Below are 11,335 nucleotides of genomic sequence, written 5' to 3' on the forward strand. Positions count from 1 at the left end.
CTATTGGAGGCCTGGCAACGTCCCGGTCCCCTATTTTCGAAGGCGCAGCATCAGAGGCGTCCCGCGATCGTGTCCGCGGCGGGGTAGGAAGGGCTGCGGGCCTCAAAGGTTCCGCAGCCGTGGTAGGCGCACCCCGAGCTGGGTCTGCTTTCCCCTGCCGCATCACGGCCGGCTCGTCTGTGCTGGCGAATCCTTCCTTGGAGCGGCCGCTGTCGAGGCCTCCTGCTGGGGCGGACCCGGGACGCGGGCCCAGTAGTCCCTGGCATAATGGCCCTTATGCCCGCAGCGGAAGCAGTCGATGTTGTTGCGCCTTGCTGCGGGCGCCCCGTCCCGACGCGGCCGTGTCGGCGGCGCAGCCCGCGGCTCCGGCCACGGAGCAGCGGCGCCGACAGCTCCTGCGGGCTCCTGTCGTCCGGCACATAAACAGCTTTCTTGGAGTCCCAACCCACGGCTCCCCCTTCGACGATGGGCCCACCTGTCCACGCCGTAACCTGCTTCCACCGGCGCAGGTTGAACTGGGCGTCCAGACACTTAGCCGCAGCCCGGGATGTGAGCTTCTCGTGACCGCACACCGGCATGGGAATGCCGAGATCCCGGGACAACTCCAACATCTTCCCCAGGATGAGAGGTTCCAACAGGTCAGGCTCCATCTCCGGGTATGCGGCCATTGCCAGCTCCAGTACCGCGCCCCTATACGCCACCGGAGACTCCTCGGGTGCGCGTTGTCGTTGCACAAACCGGCGATGAGCATCATCCGGCGGCTCGTAAGCGTCTGCCATTTCGTCGAACACACCACGCAATGTTTTCTTCTTCGCGGCTTTTATAGAGCGAAAGAATCTAACAGACTCATCATCAAGGAGAGTCGGAAGAACTTCTAATGCCTCGGCGTCAGTCCACCTCGCCGAGCGCACCGCTGCCAAAAATCTGCAGGCGAACGCACTCCAATCGCCCCCGATGGAGAATTCCTTGACAGTCGTTAGGTGACGACTGCGACGCCTTGGCGCGTTCCCTCCAGCCGCTGACTCTTCCGGTGGCATGTTCAACATGGCGTCGCAGCGTGGTGTCGACAAGATGGCGGCCTTCCGTCGCGGAGGGCCCAAAATGGCGGCTTCCCGCCTTTCGTTGTGCGCCACGCCCAAGATGGCGTCTTCATGCCGCGTGGCTGATGGCGTCGACATTGAAGACAACCCGGGCTCCTGCGGACCACCAACATCGCCTTCCGACGCCGTCCTCGGCGTAACGAGCGCACACAACTGTGCAAGCACGTTCTTGAGAGTTTCAAGTTGCTCCGCCATCTGACTCCATCTCAAATCCGCGTCCTTTGGTGCAGACTGGTCCGCTGACGCGGCGACATCTTGGACCCCTGGACCCGCACTCGTCCCAGCACGGATCTCCTCCTCTGCCGGAGTCGGGTCCACCGCAGGAGGAAGGTCATCGTCGTCGGAAGATGAAGCCGATGCAGGAGACAGAATATTATTTTTTCTCAGTTGTTTAGCCATACCGTTACACTTTGACACCAGTGTAATAAAAGACTCGGACGCTTCTCTCTGTCCTGTGTCCTTTATTTGGGTTCGATCTCTTTTCCCTCATGGTACTCCCCTATATACTCTCCACTCTGCAGCCCCAGGCTGCTGTCGCTCACGTAGCCCAAACTCCCTCCTAGCAGCCCCGCCGCTGTCACGTCGTGCAGACCCCTGCTGCCGACTCCTCCCTTGCAGACCCGCTGCTCTCTGCAGCCTCCTCGCTGCCTCTCTGCAGCCTCCTCGCTGCTCCTCCTGCCCCGGGGTCGGTCACCGTTGGCCGACGGTGCCGATCCTCGTGGCTCGGGTGTATGGCGACCTCGCCACTCTCTCTCACCCTTCGCCCTGCGTGGCCTCTCACTTTTCCCAGTCCCCGATCACTCCCGACTGCTTCCGGTTACCCCCCTTATAGACCCTTACCCTCTCCCCCACGTGACGTAACTCCTCCCCCCATGACATCACTTCCGGGAGGTCGTTTACGCCCGCATTACACATGTGAGAGAGGAAACCGCAGCACCCGAAGAAAACCCATCATGCGAGGAGGCAGCACTCTATCCCCCGCTACCACCACAGGGCTGCCTCCACAGTGCTGCATTAGGGGCCACGCACAACATAACTACTACCACGCGGAAAGTCATTCTGTGAAACAGTCAGCCTGCGAGTCATTCTGTGTGTTGCACACTCGAAATGATCGAAATGAAGGACTTGGGCAGGTGCTACAAATCGAGGGCAAACACATTTATTGTGGTAATCTGTAAAATGCAACAGCACGTGTGTTACACACAGAAATTTTCAACCGAGTCGCCATTAACCACCTGACTAGTGTACAGGTCAGGTTACTAAATAAAAGTTTCCCTTAAATCCCTTACACTACTGAAAAACCATCTTTGTCTTTAATCATAACCTTTACACTTTACGATTCGAATATTACTTTAATCCTAAGCTGCATGTCTATCTATACCATCCACTTATCTTGGTATCTTACACTAATTTTCTGTACTGTATATGTACTGAGTTGTGGTTGTGGCAGCAGTTACATTGGGGAAACGAAACGACATGTCTCGGACCGCGTTCGTGAACACAAGGCGGATCTGAAACACAATAGGACCAATACCTCTGCCGTTGCTGATCATTGTTTTAACGCTGTGGGCTCACACGAAATTGATATTTCCGGCTACCTTCAGAGATTTGTTCATGAAGCCATCCAGATACAGTGAGGGAAAAAGTATTTGATCCCCTGCTGGTTTTGTACGTTTGCCCACTGACAAATAAATGATCAGTCTATAATTTTAATGGTAGGTTTATTTGAACAGTGAGAAACAGAATAACAACAACAAAATCCAGAAAAAAAGCATGTCAAAAATGTTATAAATTGATTTGCATTTTAATGAGGGAAATAAGTATTTGACCCCCTCTCAATCAGAAAGATTTCTGGCTCTCAGGTGTCTTTTATACAGGTAACGAGCTGAGATTAGGAGCACACTTAAAGGGAGTGCTCCTAATCTCAGCGTGTTACCTGTTCACAGAAGAAATCAATCAATCAGATTCCAAACTCTCCACCATGGCCAAGACCAAAGAGCTCTCCAAGGATGTCAGGGACAAGATTGTAGACCTACACAAGGCTGGAATGGGCTACAAGACCATCACCAAGCAGCTTGGTGAGAAGGTGACAATAGTTGGTGCGATTATTCGCAAATGGAAGAAACACAAGATAACTGTCAATCTCCCTCGGCCTGGGGCTCCATGCAAGATCTCACCTCGTGGAGTTGCAATGATCACGAGAACGGTGAGGAATCAGCCCAGAACTACACGGGAGGATCTTGTCAATGATCTCAAGGCAACTGGGACCATAGTCACTAAGAAAACAGTTGGTAACACACTATGCCGTGAAGGACTGAAATCCTGCAGTGCCCGCAAGGTCCCCCTGCTCAAGAAAGCACATATACATGCCCGTCTGAAGTTTGCCAATGAACATCCAAATGAATCAGAGGACAACTGGGTGAAAGTGGTGTGGTCAGATGAGACCAAAATGGAGCTCTTTGGCATCAACTCAACTCGCCGTGTTTGGAGGAGGAGGAATGCTGCCTATGACCCCAAGAACACCATCCCCACCGTCAAACATGGAGGTGGAAACATTATGCTTTGAGGGTGTTTTTCTGCTAAGACAGGACAACTTCACCGCATCAAAGGGACGATGGACGGGGCCATGTACCGTCAAATCTTGGGAGAGAACCTCCTTCCCTCAGCCAGGGCATTGAAAATGGGTCGTGGATGGGTATTTCAGCATGACAATGACAAAAACACACGGCCAAGGCAACAAAGGAGTGGCTCAAGAAGAAGCACATTAAGGTCCTGGAGTGGCCTAGCCAGTCTCCAGACCTTAATCCCATAGAAAATCTGTGGAGGGAGATGAAGGTTCGAGTTGCCAAACGTCAGCCTCGAAACCTTAATGACTTGGAGAAGATCTGCAAAGAGGAGTGGGACAAAATCCCTCCTGAGATGTGTGCAAACCTGGTGGCCAACTACTACAAAAAACATCTGACCTCTGTGATTGCCAACAAGGGTTTTGCCGCCAAGTACTAAGTCATGTTTTGCAGAGGGGTCAAATACTTATTTCCCTCATTAAAATGCAAATCAATTTATAACATTTTTTATATGCGTTTTTCTGAATTTTGTTGTTGTTATTCTGTCTCTCACTGTTCAAATAAACCTACCTTTAAATTATAGACTGATAATTTATTTGTCAGTGGGCAAACGTACAAAATCAGCAGGGGATCAAATACTTTGTTCCCTCACTGTATGTGTCAATGCCATGACCAGTTGTATTGCGATGCATGCAACATTTACAATGACCTTTTAAATGGCAAAGTGTCTCGAGCCATCCACACCTCTACACTCTGTGCACGAGCGGTGTAGGCGCTGCGAGATCCAGGCAGCGCCTGCATGGGAAGAGGTCGACTGCTTTTGTACTGAGACACGGAGCTGCCCCTGCGTGGCCCTACTAGGCCCCGTGTGCGTTGATTGCTGGGAATCATCACTCACGCTACCACTCGAAATGCGGAACGATCATGACACAAATACGCATCGCATCATGCTTCTTACGTAATCAATGTGTTACCTTCATGTAAAATTGCACTGCTGTTATCAGGTGGTGTAAATTAGTTAAACATGAATTGTGTTAGTAGTACATGCTTTAGTAATATTACTACTGTGCGACATGTAATTTATGATTCAGTATCGGTGGAGGCGAGGTCTCTGCTGGAGTCTCGCTCAGAGCTGGAGGCACGCAGTGTCCGTGTTTCGTGGCTTTTGTACTCCAAAGCGCACACTGTCACAGCAAGGACTAAGCTCAGTTCCCTCTGGGATCCCTGACAATACCCAGCACCTGAACTTAGACCACAATCACATCGAAAGATTCCCCATAGAGAGCTGTATCCCCTCGCTTCATTGACATCTCGATCCCTGTGTCACATGGTGCGGTTAAATAAGGGACGATTAATGACAAATGGGAATTACTAGTTGCTACTGATAGCTTCGTGATATACTTAAAAAAATAAACTCTATGGTATATACCCAGAGGTTGCTCACAGACATTGATACTGATGCAGGCGTTGGTTTATTATAAGATACAAACGTAATGATGCGTTTATATTACAAGGCAATAGATGGGTACCGATGCATCGATTCAACGATTGGATCTTGTTTTTAACTATACACGTGTCGTGGGTAATAAACTGGAAGAAGCTTGCTCTGAGGCTACACATTTATTATAACATCAACAGGCTGCAACATAAAAGGGGTAACGGCCCCTTCCACCCGATACTCTCTGGAGGTAGTCCCTCCGGGCTAGCTCGCATATCACTAGCTATTACTATGACTACACTGCTGGAGCTTGAGTCTTCCCTTGAATCTTTATTGGTTATAAGCTGGAGCTTTCACTGGTACAAGCTTGAGCCTACCCTAGCCAGGGGTTCGGCTCTGCCCATTGGGCTCTTCTCTTCAGGGCTCCAGGATGCTCTTCAATCTTCGGCCGATCACTGCCGGGACCGTTCAAAGGTTCGGGTTTTGTACAGGTCCGTGGCTCGCTCCGCCCCGGCCACACCTTCCTTCCAGAACCTTCCACCAGGTCCTGGGAGGGTGACGTCATCCCCGAGCTCTCGCCTGGGGTCTGGGTCCCTGGATCCGCTATCCCATAGGGGTTACCGTTGGTCGCTTGGGCCATCGTCCTTGGACTCTGGGCTCAGTCACTCTTCCGCCCCCTATTGACACTAGCTAGTACTGCTGGCTCTGAGTAGTGGCGATCATGTCCAACCTTGCCCCTACACACGCATAGAATCATGAATGTAAATATTCTGCACTGTCTATCTCGTGTATACTGTTTGTAGTGTCTGCCCGTGTGTACTGTTTGTAAAATGTGTCTCATGTGTACTTTTTGTTTTGTCTGTGTCGTGTGTATTATTTGTACTGTGCCTCGTGTACGGTTTGTACACTTTCAGGGTTATTGCACGTGACGTCTTGTGTCTGACGTCTGTACTGTCTCGTGTGTCCTGTTTGAACTGTCTGTTTCAGAGAAATGAATCGTCTTCTTTTGTCATCATCATTTTAACCATCACTTGATATTAACTACTAATCATTTCAACTTGTAAGACTAATCATCATTGTCATCGATTGTCGTCACTCCAAGTGTAATGCAAGCGTAAATGGGGTTGTTGCTGGGCTCTGGCCCAATCACACGGCCCGGGGTATTGGGGGGCGGAGCCTGGTCTGCGGGGCGTGTGGGAGGGGCCACCGTTCACCTCGGCTCCAATGGGAGGTGAGGTGAATGGGGGCGGAGCCAGCAGGGCAGTATGGGAAGGCCGGATCTGACGATCCGGAAGAGGAGGAGTCAGGGTCACGTGGGGGGAGAGGATATAAGTGGGAGCCCAGAAGAGATTGGGGTCAGTTGGTGAGAGGAGATCTGCGCCATCGGCCACGTGGCCAAAGGACCTCAGCACGCCGTCGGCCAGCGATGTGCGGGAGTTGAGGAGCTAATGGAGGAGCGTGCGCGGCACGCGAGAGGAGACGCTGGTCCCTTATCAGGACCAGCGGGGTGTCAGGAAGAGTGGACGAGCTGACGAGGGAGCGCGTGCGGGGCGCGCGCGAGGCGACGCTGGTCTGCGGAGGAGACCAGCGGGGTGCGGAGAAAGAACCTAAATAAAAGACAAACGGAGACCAGCAGTGCCTGACGGAGTCTTTTATTACACAAGCATTGCTATAATATAATCAGCAGCAGCAGGCAGTGTCTTGCCAGGGACGCTCTTAAGTTGATTCTGGTCTAGAGCCAACAGTTTCAGCTAAGTGAGTTTGTAAATTCCACTGCGTAGCTCTGTGAGATTGTTGCAGCACAAACCGAGAACCTCCAGATTCCTCAGGCGGTCAAATGCTCCCTCGCGTAGAGCCGTCAGCTGGTTTTCGTACAACCGATGATTCGTCAGTTTGTCAAAGACCCCATCAGGTAGAGCTGTCAGTTTGTTGTTGAACAGCCCGAGCAACTGCAAATTCGCCTGACGGTCAAACACCCCGTAGGGAAGAGTCGTCAGCTGGTTGTAGTGAAGGTAGAGTTCAGTAAGTTGCGTCAGACTGTCAAACACCCCAGCGGGGAGGGCTGTCAGTTCATCATTGAGCACGAATCGCAGATCAGCACCCTCCGTCTCTTGCTATAGGGCAGCCTGTACAAGAGAGCGTCGCTCTTCACACGGCAGTGGAGTTCAACACGGGTCCCTGGGTCGCATTAGTGGCGTCGTGTTCACCTGACATCTCGGCACCTCGCTCCATGCCATGTTGCATTTTTGTTGTTATTGTAGTCGGGTAGTTGTGATTAAAGGGCTGTGGTTGTTGATAATGTTGTATTTTTATTGCTTGTTGTTTGTGTTGTAGTATTGCTATGTTGTGTGATCGATGGTTGTTATTTTATGTCGTTGCTATTGAGTTGTGGTTGATGTTTCGCTATTGTGGTGTTTGTTGTGTCGTTGGTGTCATCGGGGTTGCTGCGGTTGTGTTCCGGTTGTTGAGTTCTTTTGGTGTTTGCGTTATTTTGTCTTTGTTTTGTGTGGCTGCTCTTGTTGTGTAGTCGTTGTCTTGCGTGGCTCTTTTTTCTGTGGTTATGTTATTGTTTGTTGTGTCATTATTGTTGTTTTATGTTGTTGATATTGTTGTGTTATAGATGATGTTGAGTGTTTTTTTCATGGTTGTCTTGTAGTTGTATTGTTACTAAATAAAAGTTTTGTCATTATTTTGGTGTGTGTAATCGTTGTTATAGCTTTGTTGTGGTTGTTTTGTTAATGCTGTTGTGTTGTGTTTTTTTGCAGTATTTTATTTTTGTGTTATTGTTTATTTATATGTGTTGAGGTACGTAATGTTGAGTTTGTTGTTTAATTGTTTTGCTGTTTTGTTATTATTGTTGTCATGCCGCCGCCACGAAGCCGTTCAGCAGGCGCCCCATCTCCGACCTCGCCACCACCAAGCGACGGAGCTGACCCCGCGTCCCCCTCACCTCACCTCACATGAACACACCCGCACGCATTTCCCCCCCCCCCATAGAGCTCCTAGGGGAGGTCACCTGGCCGACCAGTTTTTATCCGAGAAGCCCTTACCGGGATTAAACTTTCACGTTTTCCGGCGACCAGGGAATTGGACGACCTCCCCCGACGCTACCTTGCACCGCGGCGCTGCGACCGACCTTAAGATTGCAAGGTCGCAGGGAGGGGCCACTCGGCCACCGCGGGTGAAACGCATCCCACACACCCCACACACGCAAGTATCGACGGGGCAGGCAGAGGGAATAAGCATTGTGATGGAGGAGCATCATTAGAAAACATGCAGCGCATCTGAATTGCATAATCAGGCACCCCCCGCACAGGGAGCGGAGGGACGGCATAATTACGCTCGGGCACGCAGGCACCATTGTTAGGGGAGTTAAAGGATAAGGCTGTTAGTATGAGTAATCGGGAGAGCGGGGTCACGCGGGGAGCCGTGCACAAATTCCCACGGCGCACCTTTGTGACGGACGCCGCCGCATAATAATGGGGGGGCCTGCATATCAAAAGCGGATTGATTGGAATTTGCGCCGCGCAGGTTGAGCATTAAGTAGCATATCACAGGCGCCCGGAACCGCGGTGCGCGTGCCAGAGGGGCGCGAGCCTATTGTTCAGAGCCACATCCCTTTGAGGTAGGGAGGATAAATAGTGGGCGCAAAGGGGAAATCGGGCTCTCTCTTGACTCCAGCACCAGGCGACACCACGAGCTCCAGCCCAGCGACCCGGACGTCCGTGATACGCACCGAGGTACGCTGCGAGCAGGGGATCAACAGACCGCCGTGAGCACCTAACAGTGAGTAAGGAGGTGAATTATAATCATAGCAGATAAATAGAGAATAGATTCAGAGGTATCAGCGTAGGCCAGCCTCGTCGACTCACTGATTTAACATCTAGTTCCAGGTAGCGGATAATAAATCATTAATAGCTGATCGTGGCCTCGTGTGATCTCGTGTTATAAGTGCGAACGCGTGTGGTACTGTGTATGCGTAAGCTCGCGGCGTGCGTAATCGGCGTACCCCAGGTGCGCGATCATAACGTGAGCGGCCAGCGCGGCGCAGAGCGGCGCAAGAGTGGGTATCGCGTGTGGAGCTGTATGTGTGTGTGCGCGCACGTTCACGATGTGTATAATACAGGTGCGCGATCCTAACGTGAGTGGTCAGTGTTGAGTGAGTGCCGCGCAGAGCTGTGTGTGGGTGTGCGCGTACGTAATTAACCATGCCTACTACGCGGATCCGCGGGGGAGGGGAATCCTTGAGCGACGGCTCTCACCCCATGGGTGAAGAACCCAGCAGTGGTTCGCCTAGCAGCGAGGGGGCGAGTAATGAGGTTAACCCAGCCGTTAGGGGTACCGAGGGGGGGATCTCGGGGGCTAGCGACCCCCACATATTGGTGTCAGAAGTGGGACAATCCCCCGCACCCCCAAGGGAAAGAGGCCCCCCAACCCAGGTTAAAATCAAATGCACATTTACGGGCAAAGGAATTCCATCATGGAAATCGTTTGCCCGCAGCATCAGGGGGGCTAAAAAGGTTAATGGGTGGTCGGATGAGGAGGCGTTGCAGCAGTTACAGATACATTTAGATGGACGGGCAGCTGACTTTGTGGAAGCTTTGCCCGCAAGCGCACAAACTCAGTGGGAAAAATTAATGTGCGAACTCGAACGGCGCTTCGGCGCCTATGACGAGGAGGATGCGCAGGCGGCCTTAGAGGCACGCCGCCGCCAGCCCGGCGAGGATCTGCGAGATTACGCCGAGGACGTACGCATGTTGACCCAGCTCGCGTACCCGGAGCACGAGGCGAAAGTAATTGAGAGCCTCGCCGCCGGGAAGGTCCAGCGATATTTGGCCCGCACCCCGTGGTGGCAGCCAAATATAGACGGTGCACGCCTCTCCTTTAACACACTTGTCGAGCGCGCGCGTAAATGCGAGAAGCTCTCTGGTGAGCGCGCGCAGCCTCGAGGGAGGGGACGAGAATGCGCCGTAGCGAGCCTACTCTCGGACGAGGAGGAGGAGCTCGCCATCGCAGGAAGGGGACGGGCAAGGGAGCCCCAGAGACCCAGCGAGACTACCCCGGGGTGGGTAGCCGGGTTACAGACCGACATTGGAGATATTGCTGGCCGGGTAGACCGAATGGACAGTAAGGTAACCCAGGTACGCGAGGAAGCAAATAAAAATATGAAGACCCTCCAGTCTGAGATGGGTGATCTACGCTCGACAGTAGGGGGACTAGCTGGGAGGGTGTCCCAATTAGAGTCCGATTTGGGACAACTGCGTACTGGGGGAGGGAGCGGACAGGGGACCCGCTACGGAGCCGTCCCCCCTCCCCGGGCATGTTATATGTGCGATCGCCGAGGGCATCTAGTGAGGGACTGTCCTGAAATCACCCGAGCTAGACAGACGCGGGGGTTAAACTCCAACGCCCCCTAGAGAGCGGACCAACTAGGGGTGCAATCGACGCGGTCCCGATACAAATGGACGATAATGAGAATAATGGCGAGCGAGTGATCTCCACACAGGTTCCAGCAACAACGCCCACAGAAACGGTGACTCCTGGCGACTGGTTACGGGAGCTGGTGGCGGGGATCACGGGGGCCACGTCGCTGGTGGAAGGGGAGGTAAACGGAGTGCGTACCCGAATCCTGCTGGACACGGGGGCGGTGGCCTCGCTCGTGAGCGCAGCGCACTGCAGCGCGATCGGGGTCGACGTGCGTCACCTGCAGGCCCCGGACCGCGCGCTGCACACGGCGAGCGGAGCCGGAATGGGGTTGCTGGGGAGAACCACCCTAGAGGTCCGCATAGGCAGCCAGGTGTGCACCCAGGAGTTCTACGTGTCGAGTGCGTTGTGTCACGAGTGTATTGCAGGTACCGACCTCTTAGAAAAGCTGGGACTCAACGTGCAACCCCGCCAGCGATGCGCCACCATGGAGAGCAACGGCGAGCGGATACCGTTCCTGGGACGGGAACCGACGCGCCCCCGCTTCACACCTGTGGCCGCTATCCTGGCGACGGCAGTCACCATCGGGCCGCTCACCGAGATGCTGGTGCCGGTGGCAACATCCCCCACCGACCCCGCGCTCCGACCATCAGGGGAGGTAATGCTGACTCCTCACCCGGAGTTGGCAAAACGGTATGGGGTCGTGGGATCCACCACGTTGGTAAACGCAGATGGGGACCAATTGTTTATACGGATGTTTAACCCCCACAGTACCCCAGCGATATTGCGACGGCGCACCCCGATCGCCA

This window comes from Lampetra fluviatilis, chromosome 27 (assembly GCF_964198595.1).
Source record: "Lampetra fluviatilis chromosome 27, kcLamFluv1.1, whole genome shotgun sequence".
In the NCBI taxonomy this organism is placed as follows: domain Eukaryota; kingdom Metazoa; phylum Chordata; class Hyperoartia; order Petromyzontiformes; family Petromyzontidae; genus Lampetra; species Lampetra fluviatilis.